At 38.1% G+C, this 24,749-nt stretch overlaps 1 protein-coding gene and 1 pseudogene across 5 annotated transcripts in view; both read left to right on the top strand.

The window, feature by feature from the left end:
- LOC124521538 (chromobox protein homolog 3-like) overlaps positions 1-11,290 on the top strand; it is a 79,066-nt pseudogene extending 67,776 nt beyond the window's left edge.
- The window catches only part of EDA (ectodysplasin A), a 404,383-nt gene that overhangs the window by 204,322 nt on the left and 175,312 nt on the right, over positions 1-24,749 (top strand). The gene's annotated exons all lie outside the window — the stretch shown is intronic.

The raw sequence follows: 24,749 nt of genomic DNA, 5'->3' as shown, positions 1-24,749 counted from the left end.
ATTTGGATGTCCAAAGTTGATAATTTTTAAATTTTTATTATGTGTCAAAAAGTGGCCCATTTTCTGACACTACTTTTAATGAAAATACGTTTTTGGGGTGTCCAGGTGTCTCAGGTGAGTGTCTGACTTTGGCTCAGGTCATGATCTTGGGGTTGGTGGATTTGAGCCCCATGTCCAGCTTTGAGCTGACAGCTCAGAGCCTGGAGCCTGCTTTGGGTTCTGTGTCTCCTGCTCTCTCTCTGCCCCTCCCCGATTCCTGCCATGTCTCTTTCCGTCTCTCTCTCAAAAATAAACATTAATGACAATAGGTTTTCTAAAATATAAAGACAAAATTGGAGGATTCATGGGAAAGAATGTTATTGCAGTTAAAATTGTATGTGCTATTTTAGAATTACTGATAGCCATAAGAGATGGTTGTTTGCAAAGATATAAGTGAGTGCTTGCTTACTTCTGGTTCATCTAGTGATTTGCTGTAACTTAATTACTTACCTGATGGAATCAGAAATAGAAACACCTGAAGCATTAGAGTAGTATCTGCTTCTGAAACCACTATGAAAGTGACCTTTATGGCATTTCCTCCCAGGATCTAGTGAAGCTAACCACCTCCTTACCATGGCCCATCCTTTATGTTTCCTTTGTGGTTTTTTTTTCACTCCTATCTTTAATGATCTTTAAAGATAATGTCATCAGTAAAATGTGGGTACTACTGACATCAAACACATTTCTGTAAAAGCAATTTTTAATAGATTCTTTTTACAAATTCTCTAAAATTTATATCTTCTTAATTTACAATGACTCATGTTACATTTTTCTAGAACTTTATTTTCTATATTTGAACATTAATGCCTAATGTATTTTGAGCAGGCTTTTTGATCAGGTTTTAACTGTCAATAACAGGCAAGTATTTTCATTAATCTTAGTCTTCCTGCTCCTTTACCTCTGTATTGTTTTTTCTTATATTTTCATTTTGTTTCTTCCCAATACATTTCTTCTATTTATTTTAAAAATACTTTTCTTGAGTTCCTGGCTGGCAAAGTCAGAGGAGCACATGAATCTTGAATGCAGGGTTGTGACTTTGAGTCTCACTTTGGGTGTGGAGATTACTTAAATAATCTTTTAAATTTTTTCTTGGGACACCTGGGTGGCTCAGTCGTTAAGCATCTGAGTCTTGATTTCAGCTCAGGTCATGATCTCTCAGTTCATGGGATCGAGCCCTACATCGGTGTCTGTGCTGACAGTGTGTAGCCTGCTAGGGATTCTCTCTCTCTCTCTTTCTCTCTCTGCCCTTCACCCACTCTCTCTTTCTCTTCAAATTAATAAATAAACTAAAAAAATTAGATTTTTCTTGTGTGACATGTCATTGTTATTCACAAAATACTTTGTATCAATAAATGCCTTCTTCAATTTACTGCAAATTTTAACTGAATCGTTCAGAGCTAGAATGGTGTCTTGTTTTCTTGCAAAGATAAAAAGCTACTTGTGTCCTCACCTTTAATTTTTTTAATTTATTTTAATGTTTATTTACTTATTTTTTGAGAGAGAGAGTGTAAGCTGGGGAGGGGCAGGTAGAGAGGGAGAGAGAAATCCCACGCAGGCTCTGCACTGTCAGCACACAGCCCGACGCAGTGCTCGAACTCATGAACTTTGAGATGACCTGAGCCGAAACCAAGAGAAAAACACTTACCTGACTGAGCCAACCAGGTGCCCTGTGTCCACACCTTTTAATCTGAGCCTTGCATTTTTGATCTTTTGAAAGCCACAAAGCAATTTTTTAGCAAAATTTGTGTTGTTTTCTAGACGCCAGAATACTGGTTACCAATGAGGTAATGATTTATTAGGAAACTTTGCCACATGTTGTATATGTTATCATTATGGCTCTTAAAGTTCCAAGTATGAGAAATCCTGGAAGCTGAAAAAACAATTTTTCATACATCTCAAAATACTAAAATTTCAGAAACATTATTTGCATAGATGAATTTGCATGTAGAATTGGCTTTGAAAATCAAAAGCAGCACATGGCTGGGCTGTCTCAGGATGGAAGAACATGCTACTCTTGATCTCGATGTGGTGGGTTCGAGCCCCACATTGGGTGTAGAGATTAGTATAAAAAAAGAAATGAAGTACTTATCTATGCTACAACGTGGATAAACCTGGAAAATTAAAAAAGAAGTATAAAAGGAAGGAATTCAAGGAAAAATAATACTTGTATAACATCTTAAGTGACTTTTAAGCACTCAAAAAAATAAAAAATATGATAACTGCTAGTGTATCTTTTGTGTATCCCATGGAAATTTTGCTTGTAGTAATGAGTAGGACATTGTTTGATATGAAGTTAGTTTGCAGAAATCAAGTAGCTAACTAAATATTTGATGAAATACAATGTTTCCCAAATGGCAGCCTCTGGTGGAATATTCTGAAGTCTTGAATGTGATGTTTATAGAGCAGATTTTCTCAAACTTGGGTCTTTTTTTTTTTTTTTTAATTTTTTTTTCAACGTTTATTTATTTTTGGGACAGAGAGAGACAGAGCACGAACGGGGGAGGGGCAGAGAGAGAGGGAGACACAGAATCGGAAACAGGCTCCAGGCTCTGAGCCATCAGCCCAGAGCCTGACGCGGGGCTCGAACTCACGGACCGCGAGATCGTGACCTGGCTGAAGTCGGACGCTTAACCGACTGCGCCACCCAGGCGCCCCTCAAACTTGGGTCTTAATAACCCTAGTGTAGCGTAAGATCTGAATAATTTGGCTTGAGAGAAATAGAGGATTTTATAGCCAAAGAAGTTTGGGGAACACTACTTAACTATATTTTCCCCCTTGGATCCTTATAATACACATTAACATATTAAAATCAGTAAAATATACCTGTTATTTGCTTGTATTTTCTCTATTGATTCCAAACCTACTTGAAGAGAAATCCTTTTATTAGTCAACTATTAAATTATGGGATGCTAGTTTTCCTCAGAATACAGTTTGGAAAAGTCTGTTTTAGAATACCCTCCAAAATCTACTTGCTGGATTACCATTCTCTTAATGCTCTAATTTGATACTTGCCATATCTTTTCTTTAGGATGTTTGATAATGTGTCTGAAGTACCTAATTAGCAAACTGGAAGAATAAAGTCTAGATAACTGTCTAAAGAGGAGTATACAGTTGAATCAAAGAATATAATCAGAGTTATGGCCTAGTCCAGTTCTCTGTACCTTATTTCTACAGTCTATGGTGTTGCCACACAATCCTCTGCCACTGTCAAACAACCTATCTTCTGTCTTTTATTTTGGATTGTTTTAATTGTTCCATGAAATTTTCATTGTATTAAAAACAAATTGAATCACCTGACACTGCTTAAGAGACTCATAAACCAGAGTTAAATGAGAGTGCATGGAAACAATATAAAAAATTGACTTGTAATCATCTTTCTGTACAGTTGACCCTTGAAAAACATGAATTTGAACTGCACAGGTCCACTTTTATATGTTTTTTTTCAAGTACTGTAAATGTATTTTCCTATATTTTCTTTTCTCTAGCTTACATTATTATAAGGATGTAGTGTATAATACATATACACAATATGTATTAATCAACTGTTTTTGTTATCAGCAAGTCTTCCAGTAATATTAAGTGATTAGTTGTTAAGTGTTTGGAGAATCAAAAGTTATATGCAGATTTTCTACTGTAGGGGAGGGGGTGGTTGGCTCCTAACCCCTGCAGTGTTTAAGAGTCAACCATAATTGTGACACAGCTGTTTCTAAAGACCATGTTTCTCTTTCTATTCTTCAAAGCACATATGAATAAATCCTGTTTCTATTCACTCTATACCATTGTACAGATAGTTGTCTATGTAAAGTAGATCAATTGAAAATCAATGCCTACAATTTAAAGTACCTGCCACTATGATTTATGAATCATTATAGAAATAGCCACTCACCAGGAAATGCATATGTTTGGAAGTTAATGGGTCATCTAAGGGAATTGGTGGTGTCTATGAAAATGATTGTCCCCTTTAGTATACACTGTTAAAATCTCCTATGGTAGAAACTAGTGCTGAATTCCATGTGTTGTTACTCAAATTAAACTTTTAGAGGGACTTGGGAACTCAGGAACTGATCCCAATATCATCTTTCCATTGCATCTTTAAGTCTGGCCTTTCCATTTCAGAGCAATACAATGGTGATTCATTTCATACATTGTACAGATGTTAAATTTCTTTTGGGTTTTTCTTTAAAATTACTGTTTGTTTTCTCATAGTTTTTCAGGAATGTAAGAGGAATCTCTCACTTTTGATAGCCACATTATGTCATGTTGAACTTCAATCTACTTTATGGTAAAGAATAGGCTGTCCCTTTCAGTAAGCATATAGCCTGTTAGTGGAACTATGTTTTATCAACTCTGGTAGAGGGTGCTGCCTTGTTCTGGGTGATCAAACATTCCTTATCTTAAGTGGCAGTTGCCCTTGGAGGAGCGTACTGTACTATCTTTTTTTTTTTTTTTTTTTTTTTTTTTTTTAAATTTTTTTTTAACGTTTATTTATTTTTGGGACAGAGAGAGACAGAGCATGAACGGGGGAGGGGCAGAGAGAGAGGGAGACACAGAATCGGAAGCAGGCTCCAGGCTCCGAGCCATCAGCCCAGAGCCTGACGCGGGGCTCGAACTCACGGAGTGCGAGATCGTGACCTGGCTGAAGTCGGACACTTAACCGACTGCGCCACCCAGGCGCCCCTGTACTATCTTTTTAATCAACTAGCAAATGATCTTCACATCATATATCTCATTTGCCCTCAAAACTGCCTATATCTTATGTTTGGCCCTTTGTAATGTTTTACTTATTTTTGATAGAGACAGAGAGAAAGAGAGAGAGAGAGTAAGCAGGGGAGGAGTAGAGAGAGAGAGGGAGACACAGAATCTGAAGCAGGCTCCAGGCTCTGAGCTGTCAGCATGCTGAGTCCAACATGGGGCTCAAACCCATGAAACATGATATCGTGACCTAAGCCAAAGTCAAACGTTTAACTGACTGAGCCAACCAGGCACCCCTGTGATGTTTGGCTCTTCAGTGATTATTAGTTTCAGGCTCATTATCACATTCTCAAAATTCACATTTGCTGTTAGTTTTTGCCAATATATATTTGTCCATTTTCAAAATATCTTCTAAGTCGAAGTTCTTAATCAAAGTCACAATGACAAAATTAAATCCAGTATTGTAAATATTTACAAACTTCCTCCTAGACATATTTATGTTAGAAAGAGAAACAGTAAATTTGTAAATCAAATTAATCAACATTTTATTTTTTATTATGAAAGTTATTGTCAAATTGGTTTCCATACAACACCCAGTGCTCATCCCAACAGGTGCCCTCCTCAATGCCCATCACCCACTTTCCCCTCCCTCCCACCCCCATCAACCCTCAGTTTATTCTCAGTGTTTTAAGAGTCTCTTATGGTTTGGCTCCTTCCCTCTCTAAGATTTTTTTCCCCTTCCCCTCCCCCATGGTCTTCTGTTAAGTTTCTCAGGATCCACATAAGAGTGAAAACATATGGTACCTGTCTTTCTCTATATGATTTATTTCACTTAGCATAACACTCTACAGTTCCATCCACGTTGCTACAAAAGACCATATTTCATTCTTTCTCATTGCCAAGTAGTATTCCATTGTATATATAAACCACAATTTCATTATCCATTCATCAGTTGATGGACATTTAGGCTCTTTCCATAATTAGGCTATTGTTGAAAGTGCTGCTATAAACATTGGGGTACAAGTGTCCCTATGCATCAGCACTCCTGTATCCCTTGGGTAAATTCCTAGCAGTGCTATTGCTGGGTTATAGGGTTGATCTATTTTTAATTTTTTGAGGAAACTCCACACTGTTTTCCAGCCGCAGCTGCACCAGTTTGCATTAGCACCAACAGTGCAAGAGGGTTCCCATTTCTCCACATCCTTTCCAGCATCTAGAGTCTCCTGATTTGTTCATTTGAGGCACTCTGACTGGCATGAGGTGGTATCTGAGTGTGGTTTTGATTTGTATTTCCCTGATGAGGAGCGACATTGAGCATCTTTTCGTATGCCTGTTGGCCATCTGGATGTCTTCTTTAGAGAAGTGTCTATTCATGTTTTCTGCCCATTTCTTCACGGATTATTTGTTTTTTGGGTGTGGAGTTTGGTGAGCTCTTTATAGATTTTGGATACTAGCCTTTGTCTGATATGTCATTTACAAATATCTTCTCCCATCCCGTTGGTTGCCTTTTAGGTTTGTTGATTGTTTCCTTTGCATTGCAGAAACTTTTTATCTTCATGAGGTCCCAATAGTTCATTTTTGCTTTTAATTCCCTTGCCTTTGGAGATGTGTCTAGTAAGAAATTGCTGCGGCTGAGGTCAGAGTGGTTTTTCCCTGCCTTCTCCTCTAGGGTTTTGATGGTTTCCTATCTCACATTCAGGTCCTTTATCCATTTTGAGTTTGTTTTTGTGAGTGGTGTAAGAAAGTGGTCTAGTTTCATTCTTCTGCATGTTGCTGTCCAGTTCTCCCAGCACCATTTGTTAAAGAGACTGTCTTTTTTCCATTGGATGTTCTTTCCTGCTTTGTCAAAGATAGTTGGCCATACTTTTGTGGGTCCATTTCTGGAGTCTCTATTCTATTCCATTGGTCTGTTTTTGTGCCAATACCATGCTTTCTTGATGATTACAGCTTTGTAGTAGAAGCTAAAGTCTGGGATTGTGATGCCTCCCGCTTTGGTCTTCTTCTTCTTCAATATTACTTTGGCTATTCGGGGTCTTTTGTGGTTCCATACAAATTTTAGGATTGCTTGTTCTAGCTTCGAAAGAATGCTGGTGCAATTTTGATTGGGATTGCATTGAATGTGTAGATTGCTTTGGGAAATATTGACATTTTAACAATATTTATTCTTCCAATCCATGAATACGTAATGTTTTTCCATTTCTTTGTATCTTCTTCAATTTCCTTCATAAGCTTTCTATAGTTTTCAGAATATAGATCTTTTACACCTTTGGTTAGGTTTATTCCTAGGTATTTTATGATTCTTGGTGCAATTATGAATGGGATCAATTTTTTATTTGCCTTTCTCTTGCTTCATTATTAGTGTATAGGAATGCAACTGATTTCTGTACATTAATTTTGTATCCTTCGACTTTGCTGAATTCATGTATGAGTTCAAGCAGACTTTTGGTGGAGTCTATTGGGTTTTCCATATATAATATATCATCTTCAAAAAGTGAAAGCTTGACTTCATCTTTGCCAATTTTGATGCCTTTGTTGTCTGACTGCAGATGCTAGCACTTCCAACACTATGTTAAACAACAGCAGTGAGAGTGTACATCCCTGTCATGTTCCTGATCTCAGGGGGAAAGCTCTCAGTGTTTCCCCATTTAGGATGATATTAGCTGTGGGCTTTTCATAAATTTCTTTTATGATGTTTAAGTATGTTCCTTCTATCCTGACATTCTTGAGGGTTTTTATTAAGAAAGAATGCTGAATTTTGTGAAATACTTTTTCTGCATCGATTTACAGGATCTTATGGTTCTTTTCTTTTCTTTTATTAATGTGATGTATGACATTGATTGATTTGTGAATGTTGAACCAGCCTCACAGCCCAGGAATGAATCCCACTTGATCATGGTGAATCATTCTTTTTATATGCTGTTGAATTCGATTTGCTAGTATCTTGTTGAGAAGTTTTGCATCCATATTCATCAGGGATATTGGCCTGTAGTTCTCTTTTTTTTGCTGGATCTCTGTCTGGTTTGGGAACCAAAGTCATTCTGGCTTAATAGAATGAGTCCAGAAGTTTTCCTTCCCTTTCTATTTTTTGGAATAGGTTGAGAAGGATGGGTATAATCTCTGCTTTAAATATCTGGTAGAGTTCCCCAGGGAAGCCATTGGGTCCTGGACTCTTATTTGTTGGGAGATTTTTGATAACTGATTCAATTTCTTCTCTGGTTATGGGTCTGTTCAAGTTTTCTATTCCTGTTTGACTTTTGGAATTGTGTGGGTGCTCAGGAATTTGTTCATTTCTTCCAGGTTGTCCAGTTTGTTGGCATATAATTTTTCACAGTGTTCCCTGATCATTGCTTGTATTTCTGAGGGATTGGCTGTAATAATTCCATTTTCATTCATGATTTTATCTATTTGGGTCATCTTCCTTTTCTTTTTGAGAACCATGACTAGATGTTTATCAATTTTGTGTATTTTTTCAAAAAACCAACTCTTGGTTTCATTGATCTGCTCTACAGTTTTTTTTAGATTCTTTATTGTTTATTTCTTCTCTGGTATTTATCATTTCTCATCTTCTGCTGTGTTTGGGGGTGTCTTTGCTGTTCTGCTTCTATTTCCTTTAGGTGTGCTGTTAGATTTTGTATTTGGGATTTTTCTTGTTTCTTGAGATAGGCCTGGATTACAATGTATTTTCCTCTCAGGACTGCCTTCGCTGCCTCCCAAAGCGTTTGGATTGTTGTCTTTTCAGTTTCATTTATTTCCATATTTTTTTAAATTTCTTCTCTAATTGCCTGGTTGACCCATTCATTCTTTATTAGGGTGTTCTTTAACCTCCATGCTTTTGCAGGTTTTCCAGACTTTTTCCTGTGGTTGATTTCAAGCTCGATAGCATTGTGGTCTGAATGTGTGTGTGCATAGTATGATCTCAATTCTTGTATACTTATGAAGGGCTGTTTTGTGACCCAGTATGTGATCTATCTTGGAGAATGGTCCATGTGCACTCGAGAAGAAAGTATAGTTTGTTGCTTTGGGATGTAGAGTTCTAAATATATCTGTCAAGTCCATCTCATCCAGTGTATCATTCAGGGCCCTTGGTTCTTTATTGATCCTGTGTCTAGATGATCTATCCATTGTTGTAAGTGGGGTTTTAAAGTCCCCTGCAATTACCACATTCTTATCAATAAGGTTGCTTATGTTTGTGATTAATTGTTTTATATATTTGAGGGCTCCTGTATTCAGCGTGTAGACATTTATAATTGTTAGCTCTTCCTGATGGATAGACCCTGTAATTATTATATAATGCTGTTCTTCATCTCTTGTTACAGCCTTTAAGTCTAGTTTGTCTGATATAAGTATGGCTATTCCAGCTTTCTTTTGACTTGCAGTAGCATGATAGATAGTTCTCCATCCTCTCACTTTCAATCTGAAGGTGTCCTCAGGTCTAAAATGAGTCTCTTGTAGACAGCAAAAAGATGTGTCTTGTTTTTGTTATCCATTCTGATACCCTATGTCTTTTGGTTGGAGCATTTAGTCCATTTACATTCAGTGTTATTATTGAAAGATACAGGTTTAGAGTCATTGTGATGTCTGTAGGTTTCATAGGTTGTAGTGATGTCTTTGGTACTTTGTGGTCCTTGCAACATTCCACTCACAGAATCCCCCTTAGGATCTCTTTTAGGGTTGGTTTAGTGGTGATGAATTCCCTCAGCTTTTGTTTGTTTGGGAAAACCTTTATCTCTCCTTATATTTTGTATGACAGAGTTGCTGGATAAAGGATTCTCGGCTGCATATTTTTTCTGTTCATTCACATTGAAGATTTTCTGCCATTCCTTTCTGGCCTTCCAAGTTTCAGTAGGTAGGTCTGCCAGTACTCTTATGTGTCTACCTTTGTAAGTTAGGGCCTGTTTATCCCTAGTTGCTTGCAGAATTTTCTCTTTATCCTTGTATTGTGCCAGTTTCACTATGATATATTGTGCAGAAGATCAATTCAAGTTATGTCTGAAGGGAGTTCTCTTTGCTTCTTGGATTTCAATGCCTTTTTCCTTCCCCAGATCAGGGAAGTTCTCAGCTATGATATGTTCAAGTATACCTTTAGCCCCTTTCTCTCTCTCTTCTTCTGGAATTCCTATGATACGGATATCGTTCCATTTGATTGCATCACTTATTTCTCTGATTCTCCCCTCATACTCCTGGATTTTTTTTAATCTCTCTTTTTCTCAGCTTCCTCTTTTTCCATAATTTTATCTTCTAATTCACCTATTCTCTCCTCTGCCTCTTGAATCCGAGCTGTGGTCTCCTCCATTTTATTTTGCACCTCATTTATAGCATGTTTTAGTTCCTGATGACTATTTCTTTTTTTTTTTTTTAATTTTTTTTAACGTTTATTTATTTTGGGGACAGAGAGAGACAGAGCATGAATGGGGGAGGGGCAGAGAGAGAGGGAGACACAGAATCAGAAGCAGGCTCCAGGCTCTGAGCCATCAGCCCAGAGCCCGACGCGGGGCTCGAACTCACGGTCTGTGAGATCGTGACCTGAGCTGAAGTCGGACGCTTAACCGACTGAGCCACCCAGGCGCCCCTCCTGATGACTATTTCTTAGTCCCTTGATCTCTGTAGCAATAGATTCTCTGCTGTCCTCTATGCTTTTTTCAGCCCAGAGATTCATTTTATGACTAGTATTCTAAATTCTTGTTCTGTTATATTGCTTAAATCGTTTTTGATCAGTTCGTTGGCTTTCGCTAATTCCTAGAGTTTCTTTTGCGGAGTATTCTTCCGTTCTGTCATTTTAGGTAGTCCCAGCCGTAGCTCCAAACTGCAAGGCACTTCCCCTGCGCTGTCTCCAGTAACTTGTATTGGTTGTTGGGGCTGCAGTCAGACCCAATGTCTGCCCCCAGCCCACCGTTGGGACCACAGTGAGACTGGTGTGTAACTTATCTTCCCCTCTCCCAGAGGCAGGACTCACTTTGGAGTGGTGTGGCCCCTGTCTGGGCTACTTGCACACTGTCAGGCTTGTGGTGCTCCTTTAATGGGATCTGGCCAAGGGCATATTAGTCTGGGTTGATCTGCAAGGTACACAGGGGCAGGAGGGGCTGGCTTAGGTTGCTTTGCTGTCAGTGGTCCTCTGCCGGAGGGGCCCTGCAGCACTGGGAGGGAGGGGAGGGAGGTAGGCCTGTTGGAGGGATGGATCCACAGAAGCACAAAGTTGGGTGTTTGTGCGGTACAAGCGGTGTAAGCAAGTTCGGTGACAGGAGCTGGTTCCCTTTGTAATTTCGGCTGGGGGATGGGAGAGTGAGATGTCACTTGCCAGTGCCTTTGTTCCCCAGCCAAGCTGAGCTCTGTTTTCTGGGGCTCAATAACTGTCCCTCCTGGTGTCCTCTCACCCTCCCCGCTCTCCGAGAGCAGAGCTGTTGACTTTAACATTCCAGATTTTAAGTCCCGCTGGCTGTCGGAACTCATGGAATTAGGCCCCCCCACTTTTGCTAGCCAGACATTGGGGGCTCTTCCTTGCCGGGGTGGGGAGGTGGGCTTCACCTCCACGGCCCCAGGTCCCTCCCACCAGTTCGCGTAGCACACGCCAGCTCTCAGCCCTTCCTACCCGCATGCTCATTTGATCAGATGACATTAGCTAACTAACTGAGAGAAAGATCATAGCACTTTGCATCCCTCAGGCTACAACTGCTGGGCTTCGTGGCTTTAACTTGTCGTATCACAATATACACTCATTCCTTTGACTAGTCAAGAGAATAATATGTTGTTTCGTTTTGAAAAGATTCGGTTCAATACTCAATTATCTATATGCTCTTCATGACCATCTATTTAAATTCTTCCCTTACTTTTTAGAGAGATCTCAAAAATGTTTGCTAGTGACAAATGAGTATATGTGATGGAGGGTAAGAGTGGGGGTAGGAAGCCAACTCTGGCATCAAGAAAACATCAGTCAGATGGTGAATTAGCTGAAGAATGGCATTATCAGCTAGGGTTAGGGAGCAACATGTGATCAAATTGCTTATGAGACAAAAACTATTTCAGAGTTAGAATGGACTGACTATACCAATGTTTCCCAAACTCTGCTGCAGTATGTTAACAAGTATTATAGAAGGAAAGAAAGAAAGAAAGAAAGAAAGAAAGAAAGACAGACATTTAACCTGCTGTGTTTACTTCTCCCTTGTCTAAAACTCTTAAATAGCTACTCTCTGACGTTAGAATAATTTCCAACCTTTCTAGCATCAATTATAAGTTCCTGCCTCATTCTGGAATTTCACCTGGTTCTATGCTTCTCTGAATTGAACTGTGCTTCTGCCTCAAGGCCTTTTCTTTTCTCAAACTCACCAAGCTTGTTCCAAACTCATGATTTGCATACGTTCTTCCTTCTCCCTGGAAATTTCCTTTCCAAGCTTATGCATGGTTAGTAAAAGGAATCACTCCTCTTTTGTGTCTGGCATTCTACTTTCTCAGAGAGGCTTCCAAACCTATTCTCTGTTTATTTCATTTGTAGAAATTCTCATGCTTAATTTTTATAATGTTTATTTTTGAGGCAGAGACAGAATGCAAGTGGGGAGAGGCAGAGGGAGAGGGATACACAGAGTCAGAAACAGGCTTTATGCTCTCAGCTGTTAGCACAGAGCCCATGTCGGGGCTCAAAGTCACAAACCGTGATATCAACACCTGAGCCAATGTCAGTCTCTTAACCCAGGTTCCCCCATGCTTAATTAATTATCTTGTTTATTGTCTGTCGGTCTTCCTATACCAGTATGAAAGCAGGGTCTTTATTTATTTTGTTTACCTTTGTGTCTGTATAACATAGTATAATTCCTGACATATGGTAAGAGCCCAATAAATATTAGAATGAATGAATGAATGAATGAATGAATGAATGAAATGTTGTCAAAAGAATGTAGGAAATAACCTAAATGTCCAAAAATTAGAAAATAATTTACAAATTATTTTATTGGGGATTCAATACAATAATTTTTTTTGTCATAAATAGTAGGAATATTAAATATTTTTGTTAGGATAAGTGAAATACAAAGAACACAATGCAGTCTATAAGCTATGGTGAAATATGTATATATATGAACAATAAAAGGAAATATGTGTTCAAATAGTGGACTCAACTAAGTTTTCCTGAATTTTGAAGTGTTTGTATTGTTTTCATAGTAAAAATCAAATAATGTATCTAGGAATCTAGTTACCAAAGAAATGTCAATGGGTTAGCCTTGTTTTTATGGAGGATAGCGTTAGAAAACAGTGATAGGAACTTCAAAATCCTTGTGAGTCTCAAGATTTGTGCCTCAAATTTTGTCTTGAAGGATATGTAGAAAATGGAGAGATTTAGGAGAGTTGGGATATGGAAATAATGGAGAAACACTAAATAAATTAATTTTTTCAGGGAGAATGATTCATCTTTATACTTCTTATTGAAAGCTGAATAAGAAGTAAGGGATCTAAATTAGCAGCTTAGCTAAGTAGTTCTGGCCTTAGAGTCTCCCATAAGATAATAAAGGTATCATCTGGAGCTGCAGTCATCTGAAGACTTAACTGGAGCTGGAGGAGCCTTCTAAGATGGTGTGCTTACATAGCTATTGGCAACAGACCTCAGCTCCTCAGCTGCTGCTGACACGTTATAGGAGGTCTCAATTCTAGGCTTTCCATAGACTGCGTAAGTACTGTCATGACATGGAATTGGCTTCTTCCAGAACAAGTGTTCAAGAGGGAGTAAGGTGGAAGTCTCAATGTTTTTTATGACCGAGTCATGCAAGTCACACTCCATCATATCCACAATGTTCTACACAGATCAACCCTATTTATTGTGGGAAGGAACAACAACAAAGTAATAAAAATGCCAGGAAATAGGGATAAACAGGGCCTTTTTGGAGTCTGGCAATCACTACTCCAGATCAAGGAAAGGGTTGCATAACTTCTCAAGGTAAAAGATTTGATCAAGGCCAAAGGTTAATGAATTAACCTTGGAAAAGAAATGACACCTAAGGCTGATAATTGTTCTTTCTCATTAGGATGTCAAGTATTTGACAGATAAAGCCTAGTACAGGTAAGGCTGAAGCTATAATTAGGTACTAGAAGACAAAAGCACATCAGAAAAAAGTGAAGAATAAGTATCCTGAAAATCCACAAGTGAACAAAGGCTAATTTCACTGCTTTTCCAATTAGCTAAGTGTATGAAATATATATACAAGAATCAGATAATTGTCAAAAAGATCATCATGAAAACCAACTATAACAAAACTTTATGTGAAAGCTTATCAACAATTATACTGCCATACAAGCAAAGTCTGTTTCAAGTTAAAGATGTAAACTGAAAATGTTATTTCCTGTTCAACTGTGTCTGAACTAGAGCTACCCTAATATATGAACATGCTTGAATATGTCTAGAGTTTGTAGGAGAATAACTATGGTTGAAAACACTCTGCATGCTATTTTATGAGTCCCATGAAACGCCAAGTTTATGAGGATACCAAGTGGTGATAAGTACTTATTTTCCTTTCCCTCATTTCCTTCTTATCAACTCATCAAGACTTTAATTACACATTCCATGAGAATTGAATTTAAGCCTAAAAAGGAAAAAAGTGCTTATGCTGAGGTCACCAATGGGAAACAATGAGTGGAACGAGAATGTGGATGATGCCAATTATCTCAGGTGACAATGTGACAGAACTCAGTGGCCATCATTACAGAAGGTTCCTTCATCCTCTTTTCATGTCATTTTTATGTATGATTGAATGCACTGTACTTGGGGGACTTTGCAGACAATATCAGATGTTAAGTGTTCTAAAAATATCTGTAGAGGGAAAACATACCTAAGTGATGGCCAAAAATTACAGAAATGCAACCTAAAACACCTGAGAGATGGAGTCTTGCATTACAGAAATGGCTCTGTTATCTAGAGGACTGTGCTTGTTATCATTTCATAGACTGATAAACTTTTACTAATGCAACTGACAGATGTGGTGTAAGGGATAGGCACAAAACATTTAAGAGTACTAGGGGGATCTGCCAAGGCAGAGAAGACTCACAATGATTTGAAACATAATTATGCACCAGAAATTCAAACACGTTGGTCTCTACCTATTACCACAATAGCAGCCTTAGAAAGATTTCCTCTGTATCCCATCATTTACATGAAAGGGGCTAATCAAAAGTCCATTTGTGAAGGCAGGGAAGATGGCAGAATAAGACCCAGGGCCACATCATTCCATGAATGTAACTGGATAACACTCAAATCAAGGTGAATGACCCAAAAAATTACCCAAAGACTGTCAAAACAAACTCCACAACTTAAGATAGAGAAGAGGCCACATTGAAGAGGGTAGGAAGGGCAGAGATGCAGTGGGTAGCAAAACGGACCATGGCTATCTGAAGGGGTGAGGGAGGCAGGGGCAGGGTGAAGGGCTAGAAACAGACTATCACACTGGGGAGCCCACATAGGACAGACAAATCTGCGTAACATTTGGCTTTGAAAATAAGAGGGGCCGAATTACACAAGTTGCTACAACCAGAGGGACTGAAAGCCTAGAATTTTACAACTCAGCAGGCTCTACTCTGAGAAAGCCTGGAGGAGGGTGTTAGAAAAACAGAGTCCCTGTCCCCACCTAAAAAAGAACACAACACACAGCCCACAGGAATATAGCAAAGAAGCATCAGTTTGAAAAATGCCTGGGGCACACAGGAGGGAGAGCTATTTACTCATCTCAGAGAGGTGTCCCAGAGGGGCAGGATCTCAGGAAGACACCTTCAGGAACAAAGTAGTTGACAGGAGCCACTTCCCTCACTGCCCCTCCACATAAACATATGGCCACCTGTGGGAACCAGTACCACCCTACCATTCACTACCTAACATGCTGCTGATACCAAGCCCCTCCCTCCATGTTTCAGCAGATCCACCATTTCTAGTCACACTTGCCTCAATCCCAGCACTGTGAGTAACCCTGCCCAACCCGCCCCCAAAAGACCAGCACAAAGCTTGCTAACACTGCATCTCCTAACCAGAGTGCTTTGCAGAGTCTTGATCCCAGGGATAGTGGTGGTGGCAGCAGTGGGCCCTGAGGAAGCCCCAGGGGCACCTTGTTAAAATTGCACACCACACCCACACAGCTCTGGTCCCTGTGGCAGTGGCTACAGGTCTCATTTTGCAAGTAGACTGGCACACACCTTGTTAAAACTGCACACCCCATCGCGGCCAGGGACCAAACACTGCCTACAAGAGGCAAAGAGAGCCTCTGCAGACAACTGAACTGAAGGAAAAGGTGGCTAGGACACAACAGCAGGGCGCATGCAACACACAAAGGAGACACACCCCCACCCCTCTGCTGCCAGAAACGCCAGGTTCTGGGGAACAGGGACACTGACTGTAGGATACTACATGACCTCTTCTTCCTGAGGCCATTACCTTCAAGAGCAGGAGACATGGCTGACTGTCCAAACACACAGAAACAGACACAGAGGGTTAGACAAAATGAGGAGACAAAAGAATATGTCCCAAATGAAAGCCCAGGACAAAAACACAAGGGAACTATGCAAAAATGGATTTAACTAATGTACCTGATGGAGAAATTTGAGAAATGAACATAAAGATACTCACGGGACTTGAGTGGAGGACATCAGTGAGACCCTTTACAAAGACATTAAAAAAAGGAAGAACCAATCAGAGATGAAGGACACAATAAATGAAATTTAAAAAACACTAGATGGAATATAAATAGCAAGCTAGAGGAATGAATTAGTGACCTGGCAGACAGAGTAATGGAGAGCAATCAAGCAGAGCAGGTGAGAGGAAAAAAATTATGCAAAATGGGAATTGCATAAAACGTATGCAAAATAGTCACTTAGGGAACTCAGTGACTCTATCAAGCGTAATGACATTCGCATTATAGGGATCCCACAAGTAGAAGAAGAGGGAGAAGAGAGGTAGAAAATTTACTTGAAGAAATAATAGATGAAAACTTCCCTAATCTGGGGAAGGAAACAGATATCCAAATCCAAGAGGCAGAGATTCCTCTGCCACACCAAGACGCATAGTAGTTAAACTGGCAAAACGTAATGATAATGAAAGAATTTTAAAAGCAGCAAGAGAATAGGAGACAGTTACATACAAGGAAACCCCCATAAAGCTATTGGTGGAATTTTCAGAGAAACTCTGCAGGCCAGAAGGGAGTGGCATGATACATTCAAAGTGCTGAAAGGGAGAAGTCTGCAGCCATGAATATTCTATCCAGCAAGGCTATCATTCAGAATAGAAGGAAAGAGAAAGATTTTCTCAAACAAAATCTAAAGGAGCTCATGACCATGACAGCAGCCCTTCAAGAAAGGTTAAAAGGGACTCGTTGAGCAGCATGAAAACCATAAGTAAGAGTATGAAAAGTAGAAACACAATGCAGTAGAAATAAGTATATCTGTAAAAACTTGGTGAGAGGATTCATAAAACCAGTAATAGATACGCAAGGAATAAAGAAGAAAGAATCCAACTATATCACTATGAAAGTCAGCAAACCATGAAAGAGAGCAAGGAGAGAAAGCATCAGAGAAAAGCTACAAAAACAAGTAACAAACTGGCAATAAATACATATCTGTTAGTAATTCCTTTGAATGGAAATGGACTAAATGCTCCAATCAAAACACATAGGGTGACAGAATGGATAAAAAGAAACAAGAACCATGTATACCCTGCCTACAGAAACTCGTTTCAGACCTAAAGACACATGCAGATAGAAAGTGAGGGGAAGGACATTTATCATGCAAATGGATGTCAAAAGAAAGCAAAGGTAGCAATACTTACATTAGACAAAATGCACTTTAAAACACTGTAAGAAGAGACAAAGATTTTATATATAAATATATATATTTAGTGAAATGATACCTAATAATAAAGCAGACATTCCAAGAAGAAGATATAACAAGTATAAATATTTATTTACCCAACATGGGAGTACCCAAATACATAAAGCAGTTAATAAAAAACAGAATGGAATTAACTGATAATAATATGATAAAAGTAGCGGCCTTTAACACCCTGCTAACTCCAATGGACAGATCATCCAAACAGAAAATCAATAAGGAAACTGTGGCTTTGAATGATTCACTCAACCAGGTGGATTAAGCAGATCTATTCAGAACATCCCCTCTAAAACAGCAGAATGACTTTCTGTTTTTTTTTTTAATGTTTACGTATTTTTTAAGAAATTTTTTGTAAATGTTTTATTTATTTTTGAGACCGCATGAGTCAGGGAGGGGCAGAGAGGGGGAGACACAGAATCTGAAGCAGGCTCCATGCTCTGAGCTGTCAGCACAGAGCCTGACGTGGGGCTTGAGCTCATGGACCACGAGACCATGACCTGACCCGATGTTGGACGCTCAATCAACTGAGCCACCCAGGCACACTAGAATGACATTCTTTTCAACTGCACATGGAACATCCTCAGAATAGATCACATGGTAGGCCACAAAACAAGTGGCCACAGAAAAAGATAACTACAGGCCAATATGTCTGATGTACATATATGCAAAAATCCTCCACAAAATATTAGCAAACCAATTCTGAGAATACATTATAAAAAATCATTCGCCATGTTCAAATGGGATTTATTGCTGGGATACAAGGGTGATTCGGTATCCACAAATCAATCAATGCGGTACATCACATCAATAGGAGAAAGGATAAAAACCATGTGATCATTTCAAGATATGCATAAAAACCACTTGACAACATACAACATCCATGCATGATAAAAGCCCTCAGCAAAGTAGGTTTGAATGTAGCATACTTCATCATAATAAAGACCATATATGAAAAACCCATGGCTAACATCATACTCCATGTGGAGAAAATGAAAACTTTCCCCCTATGGTCAGAAGCAGGACAAGGATGTCCATTCTCACCACTTTTCTTCTTCATAGTACTAGAAGTCCTAGCTGCATTAATCAGACAAGCCGAAGAGTTACACGACATCCAAATTGGTAAGGAAGAAGTAAAACTTTCACTATTTGCAGATGACATGAAAACATATGTAGAAAACCCGTAAATCTCCACCAAAAACCTACTAGAACTGATAAGTGAATTCAGTGAAGTCACAGGATGAAAAATCAGTGGTCACAATCCATTGCATTTCTTTTTTTTTTTAAGTTTATTTATTTATTTTGAGAGAGAGAGAATGAAAGAGAGATGGAGAGAGAATCCTAAGTGGTTCCAAGCTGTCAGCACAGAGCCTATCCTGGGGCTTGAACCCATGAACTGTGAGATCATGACCTGAACTGAAATCAGAAGTCAGATGCTTAACTCACTGAGCCACCCAGGCACCCCTTTGAATCTACTGCATTTCTAAACATCAATAGTTAAGCAGCAGAAAGAGATATTAAGAAAACAATTCCATTCATCATTATAACCAAAACAATAAGATACCTAGGAATAAACTTACCAAAGAGGTGAAAGACCTGTAGTCTGAAAACTTGAATACATTGAGAAAGAAATGGAAGATGACACAAAGAACATCATTTCATGCTCATGGATTGGAAGAACAAATATTATTACAATGACTTTGCTACCCAAGCAACGTACAGGTTTACTGCAATCCCTATGAAAGCACAACAGCAGTTTTTAATGAACTAGGAGGAAAAAAAATCCTTAACATTTGTTTGGAACCCTAAAAGATTTGATATAGTCAAAGCAATTTTGAAGAAGAAAAACAAAAGTGGAGGTATCACAATTTCAGTGTTCCATATATATTGCCAAACTGTAGTGATCAAAAAAGTATGGTATTGGCACAAAAATAGACACATAGATCAATGTAAGAGAATAGAAAACCCAGAAATATACCCACAGTTGTATGGTCAATTAATCTTTGATAAAGCAGAACAGAATATCCAATGGGAGATAGTGTATTCAAGAAATGGTATTGGGAAAACTGTTCAGGTACATTCACAAGATTGAAACTGGACCACCTTCTTACACCATACACAAAAATAAACTCAAAATTCATTTAGGACCTAAATGTTTTACCTGAATCAATAAAAATCCTAGAGGAGAGCACAGACAGTACTTTCTCTCACATCCATGATAGCAGCATCTAGATATATCTCCTGAAACAATGGCAACAGAAGTAATATTGGTACATGAAATTGAAAAGCTTTAACACAGGAAGTGAAACAACAAAACTAAAAGACAACGTATAGGATGAGAGAATACATTTGCAAAGGATATTTCCAATAAAGAGTTTGTATCCAAAATATATAAAGAACTTCTAAAACTCAACACCAAAAAAAAAAAATCACAAATAATCCAATTAAGAAATAGGCAGAAGACATAAACAGACATTTCTCCACAGAAGGCATGCAGATGGCCAACAGACACATGAAATGGTGTTCAACATTACTCCTCATTATGGAAATGCAAATAAAAACCACAATGAGATATTTCAGACCTGTGAAAATGGCAAAAATCAAAAACTGAAGAAATAAAAGTGTCGTCAAGGATGTGGTAAAATAGGAATCCTTGTGCACTGTTGTTCAGAATGCAAATTGGTGTAGCCAACATGGAAGACAGTATAAAAAACTTAAAAATAAAAGTAGTGTACAATTCAAGAATTGCAATACTGGGTATTTACCCAAAGAATTTGGAAACACTGCTTCAAATGGATATTTGCACCCCTGTGTTTATAGAAGCATTATTTAAAATAGCCAAAATATGGAAACAGCCCACATGTCTATCAGTAGATGGGGAAAGAAGTAGTGGTATATATATGTGATTGAATATTTTTCAGCCATAAAAATGAATGAAATCTTTCCATTTGTAATAACATGCATGCATCCAGACGGTATAATGCTAAGGGAAATAATCCAGAGAAAGATACATACCATATGATTTCATTCATATGCAGGATTTATGAAACAAAACAAATGAACAAAGGGAAAAAATGAGCGAGAGAAACCAAAAAAGAGATTCTTAAATATAGAGAAGAAACCAATGGTTTCCAGAATGGAGGTAGGTGCGGGGGGTGGGGAGGGCGATTGGTTAAATAGCTGAAGGAGGTTAAGAGTACACTTATCTTAGGGGCACCTAGGTCACTCAGTCTGTTGAGCATCCTACTCTTGATTTGCACCTACGTCATGAACCCAGGGTCATGGGATTGAGCCCCGTGTTCGGCTCCTCACTAAGCATAGAACCTGCTCAAGATTCTCTCTCTCCCTCTGCCCTCTCCCCTGCTCTCTCTCTGTGTCTATAAAAAAGCGGGGGGGGGGGGCATCTGCATGGCTCAGTCAGTTGAGTGTCCGAGATTGGGTCACGTCATGATCTCCCGCTTCATGGGTTCAAACCCTGAATTAGGCTTGCTTCTGTCAGCACAGAGCCCACTTCAAATCCTTTTTACCCCTCTCTCTTTGCCCCTCCCCCACTTGTGCTCTCTCAAAAATGAAATATTTTTAAAATCTTCTAAAAAACAATCATTAATAGTATACATATCTTGATGATAATATAGCACTGTATGTTAAGTACATGGGAATTAAAATCAGTAGCAGCTGGATAGCCCAATCGGTTGACTGATTCCTAATGTTGGCTCAGGTCATGACATCAGAGTTCCTGAGATTGAGTGCTTCGGGGGCTCTGTGTTGACAGTGCAGAGCCTGCTTAGGATTCTCTCTCTCTGTCCCTCCCCTACTCACGTGTGCTCTCTCAAAATAAATAAATAAACTTTAAAAATATTTAAATTAAATTTGATTGTAAACAAATTTTAGTAGCACATTAAAACAATCATACTCCATGTCTACATAAGATTTATTACTTGAAAGACAAGATGATTGAATATACCCATATCAGTTAATGAGATACACCATACTGATAGAATGAGAGATAAAAATCACACAATCATCTCAATAGATGCAGAAAAAGCATTTGACAAAACTCAAAACTTTCATGATAAAAACTCTCAACAGAGTGAGTTTAGAAGGAATTTGCCTCAACGATAAAGGACATATTTTACTGTGGGTTTTAACAGCATATCCATTTTATTCTTTGTTATAGTTTCCATCTCTTCACTGAAATTACCCATGTGTCATTGTGTGTTATCATTTCCAGTAAAGTCTTTAAGTTTTTGATCACAGTTGTTTTAAATTCCTTATAATTTGCCGTATCTGAGCTTGGTACTATTAATTGATTTGTCTCCTGACAATAAGTTGTTTTCTTTCTTGTGTGTGTATGTCATAATGTTTGATTGATTGCAGATCTCTCTCTCTCTCTCTCTCTTTCTCTTTCTCTTTTTGCATCTGTACCAGTGTCCTGTTTTTTTCATTTATTTATTTATTTGTAGGTTCAGGTATTTCATTTGTATAACAATAGAGACTGACCTAGACAATCATCATCATAAAAGGGGACTGTTATCCCTATGTACAGTGTCACACTTAGCAATCAGTGATTTAAATTTTTGTACAGCTGCTAAATTATACAAAACTACTTCTATTGAAGAATGGCATTTCTATGCTTGGCTAATCTTAAAGAATTATGACCTTTTCATATTCATTTTACTTCAATGTGTGTTGACCACAATTTACAGTATCATGATAAATATTTTAGATATGGTGGTAAAATAATGGTAGCTAATGTGAAGAGTAACAGTGCAAAGTGACATATTTGCTGAGATTGGCCTTAGCTGTTATATTTTATTTTAATTTTTTAATGTTTATTTATTTTTGAGAGACAGCAAGTGGGGGGTAGAAGCAGAGAGAGAGGGAGATAGAGAATCCAAAGAAAGCTCCGCGAGGTCAGCACAGAGTCCAATGTGGTGTTTGAACTCACAAACCATGAGATCATAACCTGAGCTGAAATCAAGAGTCAGATGCTTAACTGACTGAGCCATCCAGGTGCCCCTTAGCTGTTATATTTGATATGTGAAACAGAGCAAGTAAGAAAATATTAATTTGAGAGACACACATATGAATCATTTCTACTTTCTCTTCTTGCTCTTTTAGAATTGTGAAGTAATTCACTTATCATATAATTTACCCATTTAAAGTGTGTAGTTCATTGGTTTTTAGTATATTTGCTCACGTGTGCAATCATCACCACAATCTAATTTGTTTAGTATTTATTTCGAGTGAGACAGTGCAAGCAGGGGAGGGGCAGAGAAAGAGGGAATGAGGGAGGATCCCAAGCAGTCTCCTCTCTGTCTCCGCCATAGCCTGATGCTGGGCTCAGTATCAAAACCATGAGATCATGACCTGAGCTGAAATCAAGAGTTGGTGACTCCAATTACAGTCTAATTTAAAAACATTTTCATTTCACCAACAAGAAACTCCATATCTATTAGTTCTCATTCCACATTCTCTTGTCTCCCTCCCTCTCGTCCTAGGTAACTGTTAATCTACTTTTTATCTTTATAAATTTGCCTGTTCTGGATATTGTATATAAATAGAATCATATAAAATGATATCATTTGTGATTGGCTTCTTTCACTTAGCATTATATTTTTAAAGTTTATCTAGGTCGTATTATGTATCTATACTTCATTTATTCATTCGACTACTCTGAATAATGCTACTCTGAATGTGTACAAGTTTTGGTTTGAACACCTGTCTTCTATTCTCTTGGGTATATATGTAGCAGTGGAATTTCTGGGATATATGGTTACTCTATGTTTAACTTTTGGGGGAACTGTCAAAGTGTTTTCCAAAGTGGTTGCAACATTTTCTTCTCCACAAGCAGTGTCTGAGGATTCTAATTGCTCCATCATCAACAAGATTTATTATTGTCTATCTTTTATATTACAGCTATTCTAGTGTGTGTGAAGTGGTATCTCCTTGTGGTTTTGACTCACATTTTCCTAATGACTAATGATGTTAAGCAACTTTTCATGTGCATATTGACTACTTGTATATCTTCTTTGGAAAAACATCTGTTTAAATCCTTGCCCAATTTTTAATTGGTTTACTTGTCCTTTTTATTGTGGTAAAATATACATAACATAAAATTTACCATTTGAACCATTTTATAGTACACAGTTCTGTGGCACTAACTACAGTAAGTACATGCACATTGTTGTGCAACCATTACCATTATCTATTTCCAGAACGTTTTCCCCTTCCCAAACTAGCACTCTATACCCATTAAACACTAAGTCCCTTTCCCTTCTGCCCTCAGCCCTTTGCAGTCGCCATTCTACTTTTTATCTATATATATTTGACTACTCTTGGTTTCCCATGTAAATGGAATCTTACAATATTTGTCCTTTTGTGATTATGTCTTTAAGTTTCATCAACATAGCATGTATCAGAATGTCCTTCCATCTTAAGGCTGAATAATATTCCATTGTATGTGCATATCACATTTAGTTTATCCATTCATCCAGTGTTAGAAACTTTGGTTTCTTTTACCTTTGGCTATTGTGAATAGTATTGATATAAACATGGGTGCAAGAATATCTGATCCAAATTTTCCTTTAAATACTTTTGGACATATACACAGAAGTGGGAATGCAGGATCATGTGATTGTATATATACCATTTTTCACAGAAACTGCACTATTTTACATCCCCACCAGTAATACACAAGTGTTCCAATTTCTCCGCATCTTCCTCAACATTTACTTTTTGTCTTGTTTTGTTTTGTTCTGTTTTAATAATAGTCATCCTAAAAGGTGTAAAGTAGTATCTCATTGTAGTTTTGATTTGCATTACCCTACTGATTAGTGATGTTCAGCATCTTTCAATGCATTTTTATTGGCTATTTACATATATTCTTTATAGAAACATCTACTCATATCCTTTGCCCAATTTTTAAATTGTTTGTTTTTTATTGTTTTTTTAAGAATTATTTATGTATTTTGGATATGTCTTTTTTCAAATATATTACTAGAAATATTTTCTCCCCTTCTGGGGTTTTCATTTTATTTTCTTATGGTGTTTTTAAAGACAAAGAATTTCCTGCTGCTGAGGTCATATTTATCTTTTTTGTTGTTGCCTGTGTTTTTGGTATTGTATTTAAAACTCCACTGCCTAGTCAAAGGTTATGAAAATTTATTTCTGTTTGCTGC

The sequence above is a fragment of the Lynx rufus genome, unplaced genomic scaffold, assembly GCF_022079265.1.
Source record: "Lynx rufus isolate CCGP_SWC_20201006 ecotype Redwood Valley unplaced genomic scaffold, mLynRuf1.p SCAF_30, whole genome shotgun sequence".
Lineage (NCBI taxonomy): Eukaryota > Metazoa > Chordata > Mammalia > Carnivora > Felidae > Lynx > Lynx rufus.
Note: the sequence above shows the minus strand (reverse complement) of the source record. Positions and strands in the feature narration are given on the sequence as shown.